This window comes from Acomys minous (assembly GCF_964271855.1).
Source record: "Acomys minous genome assembly, chromosome: 14".
NCBI lineage: Eukaryota > Metazoa > Chordata > Mammalia > Rodentia > Muridae > Acomys > Acomys minous.
In genome coordinates, this window is record NC_140496.1 from 111681838 (window position 1) to 111701616 (window position 19779).

Consider the following 19779-nt stretch of genomic DNA (forward strand, 5'->3'; position numbering starts at 1 on the left):
AGAGCCAGAAGATTGATACATATTGCCAAAGTTAGTTTGAGGCCAAGCAGAGTAATTCAGTCAGCAGCTTAGAAAAGCCAGTTTGAATCAATCGGCTTGGAGAGGAATTTGAGCTGAAAAGCTGAGTTGAACCGGCCAGTGACAGTTAAGGAAGAGCTAGAAAGGGTTAGCTTATTCAGCAGTAAGTCTCAGAGGCTGAAAACGTTCTGGGCCTAGATTAGATTGTATGGAGGCTAGCAGACAGAGGCAGTAAGCCTCTGAGATGATAATTACTTTAGGTGAATAAAAAAATACTTTTACACTATCTGAAACAGACAGGATAGTACAAATGAAGGTCACATCATCTTACCAGGTTCACATGTGTGCTAGGGTGACACACATGTGCCTGTTTGCTCAAACACACTCCTCATCATTAAGCCAGATAGTCATATTGAGTGTCTTCTCTAATCTCTCTCCATCTTAGTTTTTGAGACAAGGTCGGCCACTGAACCTGAAACTCACTCACCTGAGGTCCCTTCCTATACCCACCTCATCAGTGCTGGGCTCATAGTATGCCACCATACCTAGCATTGTAAGTGGATGCCAGGGAGCGGAATCCAGAGTCTGATATTTAAATCACCTCTCCAGCCCCTTACAGAGGCTCATAAGCTTGTGCTTAAAATGGCTTTCAGCTTTCTCTAATGATAAAAAGGTTTATGAAGTAAAAAAGGAAATCAAAGTAATGTCATTAAAATTAGTGTTTGGCTTTAAATTGGCTTTAAATGCATATCCAAGTATGAAAAGAAGTATTTATCTCTGTACAGAAGTTAACCTTGGAATTCAGATGTAGGAAAGAGTTTTGTCACCACTAAGCTCTGAGCTTGGCAGCCAACAGAACATTTACTCCTGAGCCTATAAATGACATCACTCAGAGGGAAACCTAACTGAGGATTTCTGTGACATGGAAGCTGTCTTTCCATCTCACTTTCCTGAAGTTTGCTTTATTTGTTGTAAGTTTTGCCTGCTTTATCTAATTTCTCACCCAAACCCAGGTCTAAAAATCATCCACATAGAGAAATTTAAATTCTAGCATTTGCATGAGGATTTATTCAACTATTTAAAGCCCCTTGTTTCTAACTGTCTATTGTTCTACTTCTAAAATCAAATGAGAGTAGAAAAAAATAAAAACAGCAGAAAATACAACAAAATGAAACAAGACACCATTGTGCATGGTTACGAGTTAAAGACTCTGATATATATATAATTTGTGCTCCTGAAGAGTCATTCACATGTTCAACAGGTTTTACTGAGTGTTTACTCTGTGTTGGGAGTGCTAAACACAGAGGAAGCTGTTTAGAAAAGATGGGGAATGCTTCTCATTCGTGGAGCTTACGTTTTTATTGGTTGAATGCATACACTAAACACACATGTAAATGTAAATATATACTGTGTTTCAGCAATGAAAAGTATCACAAAAATACTTGGATATTGGATAAAAGGGCCTTAAGGATGGCCCCAGAACATTTGGCTGGGTGACTTGAGAGACTAAGCTACTTCCTGCTCTGCTGGGAACACAGTATAGGAACTAAGCTTGAGAGAGAAGACAGAGTTGTACTCTGGGCATCTATAATGACCGGTTGGAGCTCAGTAGGAGAAGTTAGGAAGGGTTTTGTTTGTAAACTTAGAGTTTAACAGTGAGGGCCAGACTGACTTAAGAATTGGCAATTTAAGTCTGGAGAATTGGCTGTTTAGAGCACATACTGTTTTTCAGGAATTTGAGTTCAGTTTCCAGCATTCACTTCAGACAGCTCACAAACACCTGTACCTTTGCCTGCAGAGGGTGGGTATCTGACTCCTCTGGTCTCTGAAGGATCTGTACTCATATGTACACCACTCCTTACCCCAGATAAATAAATCAAGACCCAGCTATTCCACTCCTTGGAATATACCCAGAAGATGCTCTATCACACAACAAGGACATATGCTCAACCTTGTTCATAGCAGGCTTATTTGTAATAGCCAGAACCTGGAAACAACCTAAATGTCCCTCAGTAGAAGAGTGGATAAAGAAACTGTGGTATATTTACACTATGGAATACTACTCACTATAATTTAAAAAAGAGATGCCTCAGAGGTTAAGGGCACTAACTGCCCCTTCAGAGGTCCTGAGTTCAATTCCCAGCAACCACATGGTGGCTCATAGCCATCTATAATGTGATCTGATGCCCTCTTCTGGCTTGCAGGTGCACATGCAGGCAGAACACTGTATACATAATACATAAATCTTAAAAACAAAAGAAATGAGAGTTCTATTATTACACACTATCTAAACTATAAAACAAATGTCAGCTTGGATGGAATCAATCTAGAAGACAATGAAGATGTCAGGAAATTAAGCTGTGATGCCCAGTCAAAATGAGGGAGAGTTAACACAGGACACAAAACAAGAGGCTCAGTAAGGTACTGGACAAAATGAGAGCACTGAGCTCTAGATTGTAAGTGGAGAAGTGTTTTCCATTTGAGAGACAAGGTGAACCTAATCCAGAAAATTGCTGATCTATCATCCAAAGAGAATCAAGAGTGGCCATTACACTTGGCAAAAGCCCACGGTGATGCAAAGGGACCTGCAGGAAGGAAGTAATCAGGTTGAAGAATGATATTTGGTTTAAGAGTGGATGGAAGAGAACTCCTGCAGCTGATAAACCCCTTCAGCAAAATGGCAGGATACAAAATAAACTCAAAAAAGTCAGTAGCTTTCCTGTATACAAATGACAAACAGGCAGAGGAAGAAATTAGGAAAACTACTCCCTTCACGATAGCCACAAACAATATAAAATATCTAGGAGTAACTCTAACCAAGCAAGTGAAGGACTTATTAGAAAAAAACTTCAAACCTCTGAAGAAAGAGATTGAAGATGACATCAGAAGATGGAGGGATTTACCTTGTTCGTGGATCGGGAGAATCAACATAGTAAAAATGGCCATCTTACCAAAAGCAATTTACAGATTCAACGCAACCCCTATCAAAATACCTACAAAATAGTTTGAAGATATTGAAAGATCAATTCTCAAATTCATATGGAGAAATAAAAAACCCAGAATAGTAAAAACAATCCTATACAATAAAAGATCCTCTGGAGGAATCTCCATACCTGATCTCAAGCTGTACTACAGAGCAACAGTAATTAAAACAGCATGGTACTGGCAAAGCAATAGGCTGGTGGATCAATGGAATCGAATTGAAGACCCAGAGATGAATCCACACACATTTGCTCACTTGATTTTTGACAAAGAAGCCAAATCTATTCAATGGAAAAATGATGACATCTTCAACAAATGGTGCTGGTCTAACTGGATGTCTACATGTAGAAAAATGCAATTAGACCCTTATTTGTCACCATGCACAAAACTCAAGTCCAATTGGATTAAAGACCTCAACTTAAAAGCAGAGACATTAATTCAGTTAGAGGAAAAAGTGGGGAACAGCCTGGGACACATAGGCACAGAAAACAACTTACTGAATAGTACAGCAACAGCCCAGGCCTTAATGTCAAAAATTAATAAATGGGACCTCATGAGGCTGAAAAGCTTCTGTAAGGCAGGAGACACTGTCAAGAGAACAAAGCGACAGCCTACAGACTGGGAAAAGATCTTCACCAACCCTTCATCTGACAAAGGTTTAATATCCAAAATATATAAAGAGCTCAATAAATTAAACACCACAAAACCAAACAACCCAATTGCGAAATGGGGCTTGGAACTTAACAGAGAATTCTCAACAGAGGAATATCAAATGGCTGAGAAACTTAAAGAAATGCTCATCCTTGTTAGTCATCAGAGAAATGTAAATCAAAACGACACTGAGATTCCATCTTACACCCATCAGAATGGCTAAGATCAAAAACTCAAATGACACCACATGTTGGCGAGGATGTGGAGAGAGAGGAACACTCCTTCATTGCTGGTGGGAATGCAAACTAGTACAACCACTTTGGAAAGCTATCTGGAGTTTTCTCAGAACAATGGGAATAGGGCTTCCTCAAGACCCAGCTATCCCACTCCTTGGAATATACCCAGAAGATGCTCCAGCACACAACAAGAACATATGCTCAACCATGTTCATAGCAGCCTTATTCATAATAGCCAGAACATGGAAACAGCCTAAGTGTCCCTCAGTAGAAGAATAGACTAAGAAACTGTGGTACATTTACACTATGGAGTACTACTCAGCTATTAAAAACAAGGAATTCCTGAAATTTGTGGACAAATGGATTGAACTAGAAATTATCATAATGAGTGAGTTCACCCAGAAGCAAAAAGAGACAAACGGTATATACTCACTTATATCAAAACACTAGTCCAAGGGATACGTACCATGAAAAACTTTACTTACCAAGAAAGTGGGTCAGAGGAGAGGACATCCTATTGAGACTTTAGGAAGAATGGGGAAGAATGAGGAAATAGTAGGACCCATAGGGTCCTGGAAACCTACAAGAAGAACTTTATGACAGGCAGATCTGGGTCCTGGGGTCCTCCTCAAACTAAGGCACCAGCCAAGGAGAATATAGGCAGTAAACTTCGAACCCCTACCAAGACCTAGCCTACAAACATGATATTCTTCACCGTTGAGTCGAGAGTGAGATCTGACTCTCACATGAACTCTGGTGCCCTTTTTCTGACCACGTCCCCTGGATGGGGAGGCCTGGCAGCACTCAGAAGAAGGATAGCAAGTTACCAAGAAGAGACTGGATATTCTAAGAGCATATATAGGGGGAGGAGGTCTCCCTCAATCACAGACATAGGGGAGGGGAGAAGGGGGAAGTGGGAGGGAGGGAAGAATGGGAGGAAACAGGGGAAGGGCTAACAATCAAGATGTAATATGAACAAATTAATAAAAAATAAATTAAAAAAAAGAGTGGATGGAGAGGTTTTGGTCATTTTTTTGGGTGATGATCATCATTAAAAGGACGTTAGTTACAAGTTGTTAATTGTCTTAATCAAGGGGGAAACAAATATCAGAGATTATATTCAGGATTACTCCCTTTTTCTTTTCTCTATCTTTATTTATAATCTATGTTAGGGGTAAAAGGGATGGAAACAGTTGAAAGAAAAAAGGGGTGCGTAGGAATAATTTAGAAATTATAGAAATAAGGGTAGATTATTTAATCTCTTCTTAACTATAGAGCTATTACTATCCAAAAAATCTTACACAATTAATATTATATTTGGCTACTACATACTATATTTACATGTTTTAACTCTTATTTAAGGTATTGAACAGATGCAAGCCATTTAGAAATACAACATGAAGTCCTAGTCCTTGAAAGATATTATTACAAGCTATTTTGGATAATTTAGAAATGCAGTCAAACTCATTGTCATGAGGGAGGATGGGAAGAGAAAAGTAAGAGTGAGGGGATCACAGTCAGTTGTAATATGAACAAATTATAATAAAATAAACCAAACAAACAAACAAAAAGAAACAACAACAAAGGAAGTTCCAGCTAGGCAAGACATTCATAATTCCTGCTTCTCAATTAAGTCTGTTATATATTGTGCCAGAAGGCTGGTGATGGATGTTTCAATGTTACAGGGAAATTTTGGGTGGCTATCCAGATGAATTTGCCACCCTTGGGATATAACATGGCAGGAAAATCTCAGTATCCATCCAGCTCTATGCAGAGAGCCTGCGGGAAGGGTTTTAACCAAAATGGGTGACTGGCAGAATCGACTTTGACTGAGGCGCCCCTCTGTATCTGCTGTATCTTGGCTCAGTTCCCAGCCGTTTCTGGAGCGAGAAGGGATTTGTAAGCAAGACTCATATTTGAAAAAGCTTGTCAGTCCCTAACCCTGCATCCATATTGACTCATGTTCCTCAGTAACCCTGTAAGGAGCCTTCAGTCCTCTTCCTGGAGGCACGAGATTACCCATTCATGTTTGTAGTGTACAGCTGGCTGATTTTTTAGTATTTGTTCTTTTTTTTTTTTTTTTTTCTCGAGACAGGATTTCTCTATGTAGCCTTGGCTGTCCTGGAGTCACTTTGTAGACCAGGCTGGCCTTGAACTCACAGCGATCCGCCTACCTCATGCTTCCCAAGTGCTGGGATTAAAGGCGTGCACCACCACTGCCCGGCCTAGTATTTGCTCTTAATAGTCCAAAAGTAGTGCATTTTTCCTCCTCTAGTCTTATATTTATCAGACTAACAACGCACACTAAAATGTATGTGATTGGAATTTTGGGCCCTCAATTTATTGGAGATAGTGTTTTTACTGTAATCAATATTGCATTTTTTTTAAACAAAGTATTGACTGATTACTAAAAGGCTCTTAGTAAACTTGATTGTTAATTAGTTGCTTCTCCTTCTTTCCCGCTAGTCTATGGTCAGTTTGTCCTCCCTGATCTCGAGTTGCTCTGAGCTCCTACCCCGGATTTTAGGCTGATTTGTGCTGCTCCCACAGATTCTCTAAGGATGTATCTTGGAATAAAGAACAGAGCAACTTCTTACAATTCCAAATCTCTGAAGGTCAAGGGTCAAGCAGGATCTTACTGAGTCTTCTTATAGCAAGGGGTTGTGCGGGGCTGGGGATCCTGGCATCCACATGGTGGCTCAGGATACCTGCAACAGAGGCTCCAGAGGATCTGATGCCCTCTTCTGACCTCTGAGGTCACTACACACAAGTACATGTTCAGTCCATGAAAAGAGGCTTGCAGGAGCCTTAATTTTTCTGTTTTGTAGCCCCCTACTGCAACTTGGGAAGGAGAGGCAGGAGGACCAGTAGTGGAAGTTCATCCTCAGTTAAGAAGAGAGTTTGAGACCATGCTGGGCTAAATAAACTTTTATTTAAAAAAAAAAAAAAAGAAAGGAGGAGAGGAGGAAGAAGAAAGAGACAAGCCAAGTGGAGGGGTTCATACCTAAAACTCCAGTGATAGGGAGGCTGAGGCAGGAGGGTGTAGAATTACAGTGCAGAGAAGATGGACTGTCTCAGGAAACAAAAAGGGGAATGCAAACTTATTTGCTCCATCCTAGTTAAGGAGGTGATGGCTGCAGGTTAACTAGTTACAGCTTAACAAGGCAGTGGGTCTTTCTCCCACCTGGAGGGCCCCCAGGAAGGTGTTAGGTACAAATTCATGCCTGGACAAGGAATTTGCCTGCCTCAGATTCCTCAGAAGGAGGATTTGGACAGCAACAGTTTCACTGTCTGAATTCTCTGGATGTCATCCATATTTGTGAGCATCTTCAGGCACGTGTTGGGAGGAGCTCTGCGTTTTCAGTAGCTCACCCTGGAGCCTCCCTCTCAGAGTTCTTCCTGGGCTTTTTTGTCAATACATTTTTATTTTATTATTTATTATTTTTTGCCAGTGTATTTTCAAAGCCTCTTTCCTGTTTCAGATGTTGGCACCTGCCAGAGGAATGAGAGCTCATCTTACTGCAGGAGTGGTTTCTGCATGAGGTTTATCTCGCTCTGACTTCACGGGGCTGTTTCTGTTCTGTTTGTGGAAACTGGGCACTGTGCACCTCTATCCTGGAGCTTGCTGTGTAGACAAGGCTCTTTTAAAATCACAGTTACTGTCTGTAAAGTGGAGTCGGGTAGAAGCTGGCGGGCACCCGCTCCTGACCAGGTGCCGATGCCCTCCAGAGGATCAGACATGGCCCAGAACTTGAAAGCTTAGCGGGACACCTGCCCAACGGGCCTCAGGGCATGCGCACGGTGCTCGAGCTGCTGCTGGGGGCTGTGGCTGTGGCCTGTGCTGTCCGTGAATCCGTGTTCACCATGGAAGGTGGTCACAGAGACATCTTTAATTATATCTGTGGTGTGCAACAAGACACAATCCTGGCTGAAGACCTTCACTTCAGGATCCCCTGGTTCCAGTACCCCATCATCTATGACGTTCCGGCCAGACCCTGAAAAATCTCCTCCCCCACGGGCTCCAAAGACCTGCAGTGGTGAACATCTCCCTGCGCGTGCTGTCTCGACCCAACGCCCAAGAGCTCCCCAGCATGTACCAACACCTAGGGCTGGACTGTGAGGAGCAAGTGCTGCTGTCCATGGTCAGCGAGGTGCTCAAGAGTAGGGTGGCCAAGTTCAATGCCTCGCAGCTGAGTACCCAGTGGGCTCAGGTGTCCCTTTTGATCTGAAGAGAGCTGACAGAGTGAGCCAAGACCTTGAGCCTCATCCTGGATGCTGTAGCCATCACTGAGCTGAGCTTCAACAGGGAGTACACAGCTGCTGTAGAAGCCAAACAAGTGGCCCAGCAGGAAGCCCAACGGGCCCAGTTTTTGGTGGAAAAAGCAAATTAGGAGCTGGGCGACAGAAGATCGTGTAGGCTGAGGAGGAGGCCGAGGCTGCCAGGATGCTCGGAGAAGCACTGAGCAAGAATCTTGGATACATCAAATTGCGGAAGATCCGGGCCGCCCAGAACATCTCCAAGACAATCGCCACATCACAGAACCACATCTATCTCACAGCTGACAACCTTGTGCTGAATCTACAGGATGAAAGCTTTACTAGGGGAAGCGACAGCCTCATAAAGATAAAGGGTTAAGAAATACAGGAGGCAGAGGCAGGAGGATCGCTGTGAGTTCAAGGCCAGCCTGGTCTACAAAGTGAGTCCAGGACAGCCAAGGATACACAGAGAGACCCTGTCTCGAAAAACCAAACCAAACCAAACCAAACCAAACCAACCAACCAACCAACCAAACAAACAAAAAAACCACCCCCCCAAAAGAAAGAAAGAAAGAAAGAAAGAAAGAAAGAAAGAAAGAAATGAGTGCACAGCAGGAATGCAGCCAGAGAAGTGGGTGCACTCCTCCAGTTCTGAGGAGCCAGGTGGGAGGGGGGAGGGGGGAGGGGTGACCCCGACCCAAACATCATGTGATGGATTCCTTTGAGTCTGCCTTCTTGATTAAGGAAGGCTGAAGGGCAAAACTTTCAGAGGGTCTCCCTCCTCCCTGTAGTGGCCCAGGGGGGGTGGGACAGTGTGATTTCTTAGTGATTTCCTACAGTGTTGTCTCTCTCCCAGAATGGGGGGAGATAACCACCATCCTAGAAATTCTCAATAAAAATTTTATTACTAAAATAAAAAAAATCAAATCAAATCAAATCAAATCACAGACACACCTTCCTCTGCCTCCTGAATGCTGGGATCTAAGGCAAAGGCCATCATGCCTGGCCCACTGGATTCATTTTTATTTCACGGACAGAGCTCACAGGTTAGGAACTCATCCTTTAGCATGGCGTAGTTCTTGCACAGAATCCATAATTGATGGTCTAGGGGGCCGGTCTCAGCAGTAGAGCTTGTGTCTCACATCTGATAGGCCCTGGGTTCAATGCAAACATCATTTCGAAAGTAAAATTTTGGGGACTAAAGCGAAGGCTCACTGGTTAAAAGAACTCGCTGCTCTTGCAGAGTGTCAGGGGCCAGGCAGGAGGAGCAGCAAAAGGCTCTAGAAGTCACGGAACACTGCTCAGCAGTTAGCATAACTACGATGGGCATGCCTTGGAGAGGCCCGGTCCTCAGGACTTCACACTGTTATGGAGCATCGCTCTGCTTGTGCCTTTGTGGTCACCACATCCCTCGTAATATATGAGTTGTATGAGAACTCTGTGGGGGTTTCCAGCTCATCACTGGGCAGTGTCATTGGCGCTCACAATAATAATCTCTTTCAGGCATTGCTGCTGGAGCAGATTAATGATTCAACCACCACCCTTGAAAAGAACCTGCAGATGTAGATTGCTAACAACGACCACGTCCCTTAGAAAGAATCTGGAAAAGCAAATTGTTTAGCAAGGTTAGGTAAAGATGTTTTTGCTGCTTTCTCTGATGTAGAAAATCTTAGGGGACAGTCTGAAGTTAAGAAAAAGTCAAAATAAGAAAGAGTACACTCTTAGTAGTAATGCTAGGGCCTCTTTGACATTGGCCAATAAGAACAATACCCAGAATAGTGCTGGCTGACGGGATGCTTAAGCTGGGCTGGTGACTGAGATGAGTAATTTTCTTATACTTACTTTTGCCCTAAAAATTGTTAGTGAGTAGATCCACACCTTAAAGTAGAAATGGTTGATTGTTTCTTATATAAAACAGATTTGTGATTCTTTTAAAATTTTTGTAAGATTACCTTACAAATAATTCTTTCTCTATAACCACAAATTGCAGCCTGTCAGTTGAGAAATTACCTTGCTTGCTCACACTTTGTTAATACATAGCAAGTTGCTTAGCTACAAATGTATATGGTTCCTTGGGAACAACTTGTTTTTCATATTTGTCTGTCACCCATGATATGTAAAACATTTGACCATGTGAAGGTATTGGGGAACATGTTTTTCTTATGTGTACTCATTGTAATCAGCCATTTATAGGAAAATAGAATGTAACCACACTGTGATTTTTGTACTGCTTGAAAAATGTTGCTGGGATAAATAAGCTGTGGGAGAAATAATAAATGTTGTTGGAACTTGCTTTTTGGAATTTGTTCTGCCGACCCCCTCCAAAGAGTGGATGGAGAGAAACTCCATACAGGTGATATAGGAACCACCTGCCTAACACCATTGCCGTGAGGGAGGCAAGTGGGAGAATAAAGCAGGAAGCATTGGTGCTTTTGCTTTAGCTTTGAATAAATAGTGGTACATACGTGTTCTGATTAGAGTGACCATGTAGACCAAAGTACCTAGATGGCACAGTGAAGAATCAGGCGAGCTACTGTGATGGACAGGGGACAGGCAAGGGAGGGGGGCCCAACAGCAGAGACAGCTTACAAGAAAAGCAGGGCTGACTTTCCTGCACCAACATGCAGCCATCAGGGGGTATAGGGCAGAGGCTGGACGGGGAAAGGAAATATCTTCTGTGAAGTTCAGATTGTTCAGTGCTGCATGCTCAGCAGGGGTGAACATGGAGATGACAGGTCACAGTTCTGGAGGTGGAGCAGATCTGGTCATCGACACAGTGGGGAGAATGAGATAATTGCTAAGGAGCAGAAGGCTGCACTTTGGATCCGGATCATGAATTCTGCGATGCCAGTATGTGTGCAAAGAACTGAATCCAACTGGGCTAGTAGTTTTGTTGAGCCATAGGCATTGGCTAGGAATGGGGTGTTAAGAAGGTCTACAGAAGAACACATTGGTAATTAACCACAGAACTTGAATCACAGAAAGAGTAAAGAAAACATTTAATACTGGCTGGGATGTGGCACAGGAGAAGATCGAGCTATTAGGGACTGGTACGTTTGGCAGAGTTAGGGATGACAGCATCTAGGAGAGACTGACCTAGGAAGATCATGATATATGTCAGACATTGGGATTCATTAATGTTTAATTTCCTAGGTTGCACCTATAACAACATGACAACTTGGCAAATGCTCGTTGAATTACATGTAAATTATATTCCACAGCAATAGCTTAAAGCATTGAACTAAAATACATTTCAGACATGGTAAGAAACACTTCATTTTTGTATAGAGGATGTAGATTTTAATTGCCTATATTAAGATGAAAATGATAATTATTCCTTTTCAAACAAACAAAATAACAGACTTTATAAATGCCAAACTTAAATAATTAAGTGTCCCTTCATATTTATAAGAAGCATTTCTTACTTACAAAGTTTTGCACAAACGAATATACATAATTAAGGGTGGTATACACCAAGTGATTATGTTTTCTGAGTTGCACACAAATATACCAAATAGTTTGCTCTGTGGTATAAGTGCTAAATGATAAGAAAGACTGCAATGCTGCATCTGATATAACAACAAAACAAACAAAACAAAACAGAAACACAGCTAATAAACATTTCATCTTTATTTTAATTGTTACTAATTCTTGAAATTATAGATTTTTATTTTGAGACGAACATAGGCAGCTTACTTATATGCTGAACAAGTTGGATTAGACTCTGAGGAGTAAAAGATGAAAGGTATAGAGAAAGATGTTATATGTAGATTATTTCATTCTCCAGAATTAAAAAAAAAATGACTAAGAAAGCAAATAAGATTCACTGGATGCCCAGGATCTGAAATACCTGCACACCATTCCTATAAAAATAGTCAGTTAGACAACATGGATGAGCTCATGTCAGTACTAGAAACTTAAATCGATCAATACACAATGGAATGCTACTCAGCTATTAAAAACAAGAAAATCTTGAACTTTGCAGGCAAATGAATGGAACTAGAAATGATCCATCTTGAGTGAGGTAACCCAGATCCAGAAAGACATGTGTGGTATATACTCCCTTATAAGTGCATATTAGCCTAACATAGATGTCCTCTAAGAAACTCTACTCAGTGGGGGATCGGGACAGATGCTGGGACTTGTTGCTGAGCTCTGGGCAGAGTGCTGAGAGTGGTATGGAAGAATGGGGGGAATGGAAGGACCCAGAGAGTTTAGGAGCCCCACAAGGAGACTGTCAAGGCCAGTGGATCTAGACCCAGGGGCACCTGCACAAACTGTTGCACCAACTAAGGACAATGCATGCAGTGAACCTAGACCCCCTGTTCAGATCTGGCCAATGGACAGCTCACTCTCCACAGTTGTGGGGAGATGAGGGACTGCCTCTGACATGAACTCTGGTGTACCCAATTTGATCCCTTCCCCTTGGTGCCCCTGGGGGCACACGGAGGAAGCGGATGCAAGCTATCTGGATGAGACTTGATAGGCTGTGGGCATATGGTAGTGGAGGAGGTCCCCTTATGTCAGAGGTCTAGGGGGAGGGTAATAGGGCAGAAGGGTGAAGGAGGGTGGGAACGGGAAGATACAAGTGAGGGGATGGCAGTAGGGATGTAATCTGAATAAATTATAATACATTTTTAAAAAGTTAAAAAAGATAACTAAGAATTACTTTGCAATAATTACAACTAACAAATTAAATTTTTTGATGAATAAAAAGATACAGTTTAATTTTACTTCATATATTAGTGTTTATAGACAGCTACTAAGGATATGTGGCACAAAGGGCAGCAGTCTACACCATAGACTTTATAGGATGAGGACTGACAAGGAGCCTGCAGAGGGCAGTTTATAGTGTTGTGAAAGGTCAAAGTGACATGTGTGTAACTGTTGGGCTAGTGAATTGGAGATTTTCTGGGTGTGCTTTGTGCTCTATTCCTGTGGAGAAGAAAGAGGGACTCAGGCACCACAGCCTGGGTAGCACAGGTTACTTGTGAGAGCCGGGCTCAGTGGCATTACTAGGACAGCCAAACGCTGGCGAGGTTACCAGTAACTGGATACATCCACACAATGGAATCTGCCTCAGGGACATATCTTGGGACAATTCTATAAAGTCCTTATGACCTTGACACATACTGTGTTTACAGAGGGATATGTGTGACTCGGTCCAAACTCCTTGATTGGCACTGATTTTGTGTTCCCGTTCTTTCATCCAACAACACAGATTTTGAGTGAGAATTTCATGAAACAGACTACTTAACATTATTTCGTGTTTAATGTTATTTTGGCTCCCGCTTCATTTCCAGTGGAGTGCCTCACTGTGTCTTCCACCCACCTGTGTTTTGACAGGAGGCTCTGAATGTCGGGTTCAGGTCCTGTTCACAATGGACGGTGAGTCCTGCACGTTATGAGCACTTAAAATGGCTCATACAAGCTCAGTTTCGTTCTCTTCAAATTGCTTTTAAGGATTTACAGACCATGGAGAATTTATCAATCATATAGTTTTGAAAAGGCCCTCCCGTGACCCTGGGAAACTTGGTCATTAGTTCATAGAACCCAGAGTGGGCTTCAGAGGGTAAGGCGATGGCACTCTTCTGTGTGTTAGTTGCCTGGCCCGACTGTGAGTGCTGCTGGCAGGTTCCAGGTGACATGTCTCTACAAGAACAGAGTTGAAAAGCCTAGTGCTGGGCTGTGGGTGACAGGAGGAGCAGCTTTGATTTTCATTGTCATGAAGTCATTTGGTGGAGCAAAAGAGACTCTGAATTTATTTGAAACTATCACATGCAGAAGGGAGTCTATAGGTGGGGAAAGTAGACTTAAGGTGCAAGAGACAGTGATTTTTAATGAGTGATGCAGTGATGCTGTTGAAGTAAGGAGTTGTGCAGGGCAGGGTTCCCACAAGCACAGCCATTGCATATTGCATACTGATTGTGAACACATGTCGACATTTTTCTTCCTAATACGTATGAAGCATCCCAAGGTACCTTCTCTGAGGACTTACAGCCCAGACAGCCAGAGCTCCTCTTTCTCTTTCAATACCCTCAAAGGTTTAAACCTTTTAAAAAATCCATTAACTGTTTCCTACTGTGACTCTGGAACAGAAAGTTTCCCTTTCTTTCTGCAGATGCAGTGTGATTTGCCCCGTTTCATGAGTGCCCCAGGAAGGGGCGGAGTAATTGGCACATCACTAACACATAATAACCCTTCAACCAGGATTGTCTCTCATTAAAACTAACACTGGTGATTTCGCCCACCATGATGCTGCTCACATCCACTCACGTATAGAAAATAAGCTTTAGAGGATGAGAGAAAAAAATCACTTAATTGCTGGAGAATTAGGAAGCACTTTCAAATTAATTCATTTTCATTAAAATCCTTATATTATGGTGTCACTGTCTTCAAGAAGCTATGACAAATCAACAATCAAGCTTGAAATGAAATCACTGACTAATTAATCCTTATCATTTATAATCTAATGTCACCATGTAAAACAATTACTCTACAATGGCCGTGAACTAGCTACAAGTAGACTTAGACTGTTTGTTCAGAGAGCAGATTATCATGAAATGTATTCCTCTCTGATTCACACAGATCTTATTTCACTATCAAATTTAGACATGGGAGTATCTTAGGGTTTCTGTGGTTGTAATGAAACACCATGACCAAAAGTAAGTTGTGGTCCATCCTTGAAGGAAGTCAGGATAGGAATTCAAACAAGGCAGAAATTTAGAGGCAGGAGCTGATGCAAAGACCATGAAGGTTGGCTGCTTACTGGCTTGTTCACCGTGGTTTGCTCAGCCCAATCTGATTAATTATAGAATCCAGGACCACCAGCCCAAGGACGGCACCACCCACAATGGGCTGGGCCTTCTTCCATCAGTAACCACTAAAAAACGCCCTACAACTGGATCTTTTAGAGACATTTTCTCAGTTGAGATTCTCTCCTTCCAGATAACAGTGGTTTGTGTAAAGTGCACATAAAACTATCCAACCCAGAGGGTAACAGATGGAGGATACTGGGATGGACACCAGCACGCTTCCCTTGGGCCGCTGCACACAGTCAGGAAACAACCATCCCTGAGGAAGAAAGGCTGACACAGAAGCACTGTGGACATGTTATATTTCTCTCATTACACAAATGACAAAGCTTTAGTAAAGTCAACTAGAAGGTCAAGTTTAATGAACTTATTTTTAAGAAAAAAAATGCTGTTTTCATTGACCGTAAGAAGCTGGAGCCCCATTTTCCAGTACACTGCTTTCCAGTTAATTGGATATTTTGTTTATATCATGTAGGTAAATATTCTACTTACTTTTAAAATGTATTTTACTCTTTTAAATGTATTTTAAAATGTATTTTCTAACTGAAAGATGAGAACATGAACTGTTTGCATCTGACTGGGAACCCTGTGATGCTCCGATGCTTGAGCACACTGGGTAATGCCGAGACCAATCCACACCTGCCTATTTCCTCAGACATTTATCATTTCACTGGTGAACTCATTTTTTTTTCCTTTTTGAAACATGTCATGCCTTATCACTCTAATCCCCCTCCTGTGCAGTAGAGCTGGGAGCACTCATTCCATGTGACTAACTTAGGCTCCCCTGGTGGCCATCTCCTCATCTTCTTAATGCCTGGAGTGTATTAAGATAAGAGCACAATATATTCGTCATTGAGAAGCTGACAGCAGGGCTGTGCTGTACTACCTGCACGTATCTAACCTGCACCCACCCCTCAGAGAACGCACAATTTCATTACAGCAACATTTTGAACATTGACAACGCACTTGGTTACAATGTGAAAGCCAATGAATAATAAGAAATTAGCACTACCCACACCATGTGGCTGGCCACACACCAGCAAAGACAATGTGGCTGAGACAGTATCAAATGCACTGGAGCACTAAAGACACCTGAGTGAGCATGGGGATACATAATAAAAGTACTTGCCATTAGAAGTAGAAAAGTGGGATTAACGATTTGAAGTCAAACAAACAAACAAACAAACAAACAAGCAAAACTAAATAAGACCAACAAGGCAAAGGGGGACTGCCTGAAAGACTATTAAAACTTTTGATAAAAAGTTAGATGATTAAATAATCTTAGGAATGCAGAGTATAAGATGGCCGTAGACATGGTGAAGGATCATAGAAGATTGAAATGAACATATTTATGAAAAAGAATTAAAAATAAGACTGAAAATATGGAAGTCTGAGTGATCTAGTTACTAGGTGGATTGTAACTTGTGAAAGAATGAGTCAAGAATACACAAAGATATGAGATATCAGAATTAGAAAGGAAGAAAGCGGACCATGCTCAGTCTATATGACATACAGGAATTTCAGCAGAACTCTTAGCAATAATGTCAGTCAGCGCTGTAGTCAGCACTGCAACTGAGTATAAGACAAATGTCTCAAAATTAATAATATTTCTAAAATATGGAACAACCAAACTGTAAAAAAACATTTAAAAAAAAGACACAGTTTATAAACTAGTGATTTAGAACATTTCTCGGTAACTACAAAACGTGTGTGAAACTGGCTGGCAAGATGGCTCAGTGGGTAAACCACTTGCTGCTGAGCCTGGGGGTCTGAATTTAGTCCTGGGACCCAAACATGGAAAGAACTGACTCCTGTAGGTGGTCTTTGACCTTCACACATGTGCTGCGGCTAGTACACACACACACACACACACACACACACACACACACACACACACACACACATTGAGCAACTAAATATGTGTGTCACTTTGAGAAATTTATAAAACTCTGTCGAAAGCCACAAAGTGAGACATAATGAAAGGAAGTAGCCTGCTGGTATTTATCACCTTGAAGGCATCAGTTCTCTCCAAGTTAATGGTTAAGTTCAAATCAAAAATTTAAAATTATGGCAGATGGCTTGTGCATCTGAACAAGCTTGACTTAAAGCTTGGGACTGGATGTTAACAGCATCACTGAGACACCTAAAATGAAGAACGGAAGAGAAGACAGAAATATTTAGACAGTGAAACTCAATGAGACAGTGTAGTAATGAGAAGAGGTCCCAGCCAGACAGGAACAGTTCAGCGAGCTTCAGCCCTTTCAAGAGGCTGAAGAACCGGAAGACTACACAGCCAGCAGGGACCCAGGCTTCTGAGTGTCACTGGGAAGCCAGGGCTCAGTTCTCAGTGGCTATGTGCACATGGCCACTCATTAAAACCGTCTGCAATTCAAAGTCCAAAGGATCTGATGTTCTCTTATGGCCTCTCTGGCCTGGGCACTGCAGGCCCAAAAAAGACTCCCAAAAAAACTCATATACAAAAATAAAATAAAATAATAGTTAAAAATCTTTTGAAGAATAATTTGTAAAATGTGGTAGCACTTTATAGAAACCTTAAACCTTAATTCTTATAGCAAGGAGGGTGAAGGTCTGTAAGGTTTTATTCATCTAAGAAGAATATGGTGTCTGCAACGCATGCTAACAAACATTCCCTGTTCATGACAGACATATTTATTATGCAGCACTCTTTTCCTCATAGTTAAAGTATTCACTAGCTTAAAACTTGAAACCCCATACATTTTTAAATACAGTTATTTACCAACTGTCTTAAATGAAGGAACACAGAAGTCACGCTAGCACACAGAGGTCAAACTCCAGTTAATTTAGAAATCCAGAGTCTTCACAGAAACAATGACATTTCAATATTGAGTAGAGTGAAAGTGAGCCAGATAAAAGAGACATGGAAAGCGATTTATACAGGAGGAAGTAATACTTGAAGAGGGAAAGAGATCACGAAGCTCTGTTAAATGTTTGAGGATGCTTTTCTGTACTGGAGCATAAAGATAAAAAGTGCCAGTCATCTGTCGTTGGATTGGCACTTGGGTTGGAAGTGCTATTAGGTCAGCTGTGGAGGGAGACAGCTCAGGACGCTACAGTGCATCCTAGGTCCACTGAAACACCTCAGCCTACAAAGAAACAGCCATGCTGGCCATTTAGGTGGGTGCTAGAGCTAACAAGTGGAGGACTGGTTTGGCCGTGTTGGTACATGAACAGTTAGGGGATGTTTAGGGGGGGTAGTACAGACCAGACACCAGAGACAGAATGGAACTACAACCGTGGGACACAAAAGAAGCAAATGGACGTCCACAGACACAGGACGCGGTCGGCATGGTAACTGAATGGATAAGAAATTAGAAGTGAGAACTATTTTGTTTTCATCAGTTGTCTCAGGGGGCCATAGTAGTAAGCAGAGGACTAGAAAATGAAGGGTACACACAATGGGGTGGTGAGAAGTTTGGTTTTTAAGTGTATGATGTTTGTGGTGTCTGTGGGGAACTATAAAAACCGGTTTCTTGTTTGTTGTGGTTCAGCCCTAACACACACCTTTAATAAAAGAACTTTCTGTTTATTGTAAACAAGTGACTGTGGTGTGGCTCAGCACTAGCACACACCTTTAATCCAAGAGTTTTCTATACACAGGATTTAATAAAGTTAACCCTAGGTCAAGAGGCCGAGCAAGAAACCAGCTGACAGGGATTAAGTAGAAAGGAGGGACCTTGGGAGAAGAGTATTTAAGACAGCGAGGAGAAGAGGCTTTTGGCTTTTAGCTTTCTCCTCCTGGGGTGCTGGGTGAACTAGCAGGCCACTTTTGGTCTTGGGCTTTGGATTTTGGCCTTTTTGTGTTTTCCTTTCGAATGAGAGATGAGTAGGAATGTCAGCTGGGCTTTCTCTGTCTGTCTCTCTGAGCAAGCAGATTTTCACCCATCATCTGGCTCCTAAGTCTTCATTGATAAAATTAAATGACTTGGTAATTTTTCTTTTTTCTTATAGCAATGCCCAGCAGGCAGCCTGCTATGTTAGTGTGAAGCTAACGGGAAGGCCAGAGCTTGACAGGTGGTGCTCATTACCCCAAAGGACATAGGTATTTAACATGTTGCAGGGCATCAGGTTGGCGCTAAGGTTAGTGGTTACTCGGTGCGAGTCTCAGTCTTTCCCCAGCTTTTCCAGCATCCAGTCAAACCATTCAGAAGTTCCCCATGTACCAGGTGGAACTTTATGAGGAGTCTCGAATGTACTATCACATAAATACCATTGTACTTTCTAATACGATAAAATGTTATTTACCTGCTCCAGACATAGAATAAACAAGCCCTGAACATCGTGCTCATAGATTCAAATAGAAAAGTGAACAAATTAGTTTCTGAATTTGAAGATATCATAATATTCCATGTATAGAAACAAACAAATTGAAAAGTAATGCCTACCTAGCAGGCATAAAGCCCCAGGCTGGATCCCCAGTGTCACTTCCCCACAGAAAAGGTGAGGTAAGCTCAAAACAAGGCAAAAGTTACCACAGAACAGGCAACTATACCATGCAAACACTACTTTTTGTAGACAGAAGGAAAACTTTAGAACACATATTTGAAATGGCTTCTTTGCTGTGTGTGTGTGTATGTAGTATGTGTATATAAGTGTGTATGCATGTGTGCACAAATGCGTGTGCACGTCTGTGCATGCAGGCACACTTGGAATTTTTTTTCTCATATACAGAAGACTGTTGAGATTATAGCATTTGTCCAGAGAGGAAAGAACCTGTGCTGAGAAAATCATAAAGCTCCTGTGTCAGAAGGGGCCAGCTTGCGACTATTGCAATGACCAAG

General features: G+C 41.9%; 1 protein-coding gene and 1 pseudogene across 15 annotated transcripts in view; one reads left to right on the forward strand and one right to left on the reverse strand.

Annotated features, from left to right (window-relative positions):
• The window catches only part of LRRC7 (leucine rich repeat containing 7), a 474653-nt gene that overhangs the window by 228518 nt on the left and 226356 nt on the right, over window positions 1-19779 (reverse strand). The window lies entirely within an intron of this gene.
• LOC311583084 (prohibitin-2-like) lies at window positions 7627-8523 on the forward strand (annotated as a pseudogene). Its single transcript has one exon. The product of its transcript is annotated as a prohibitin-2-like (transcript).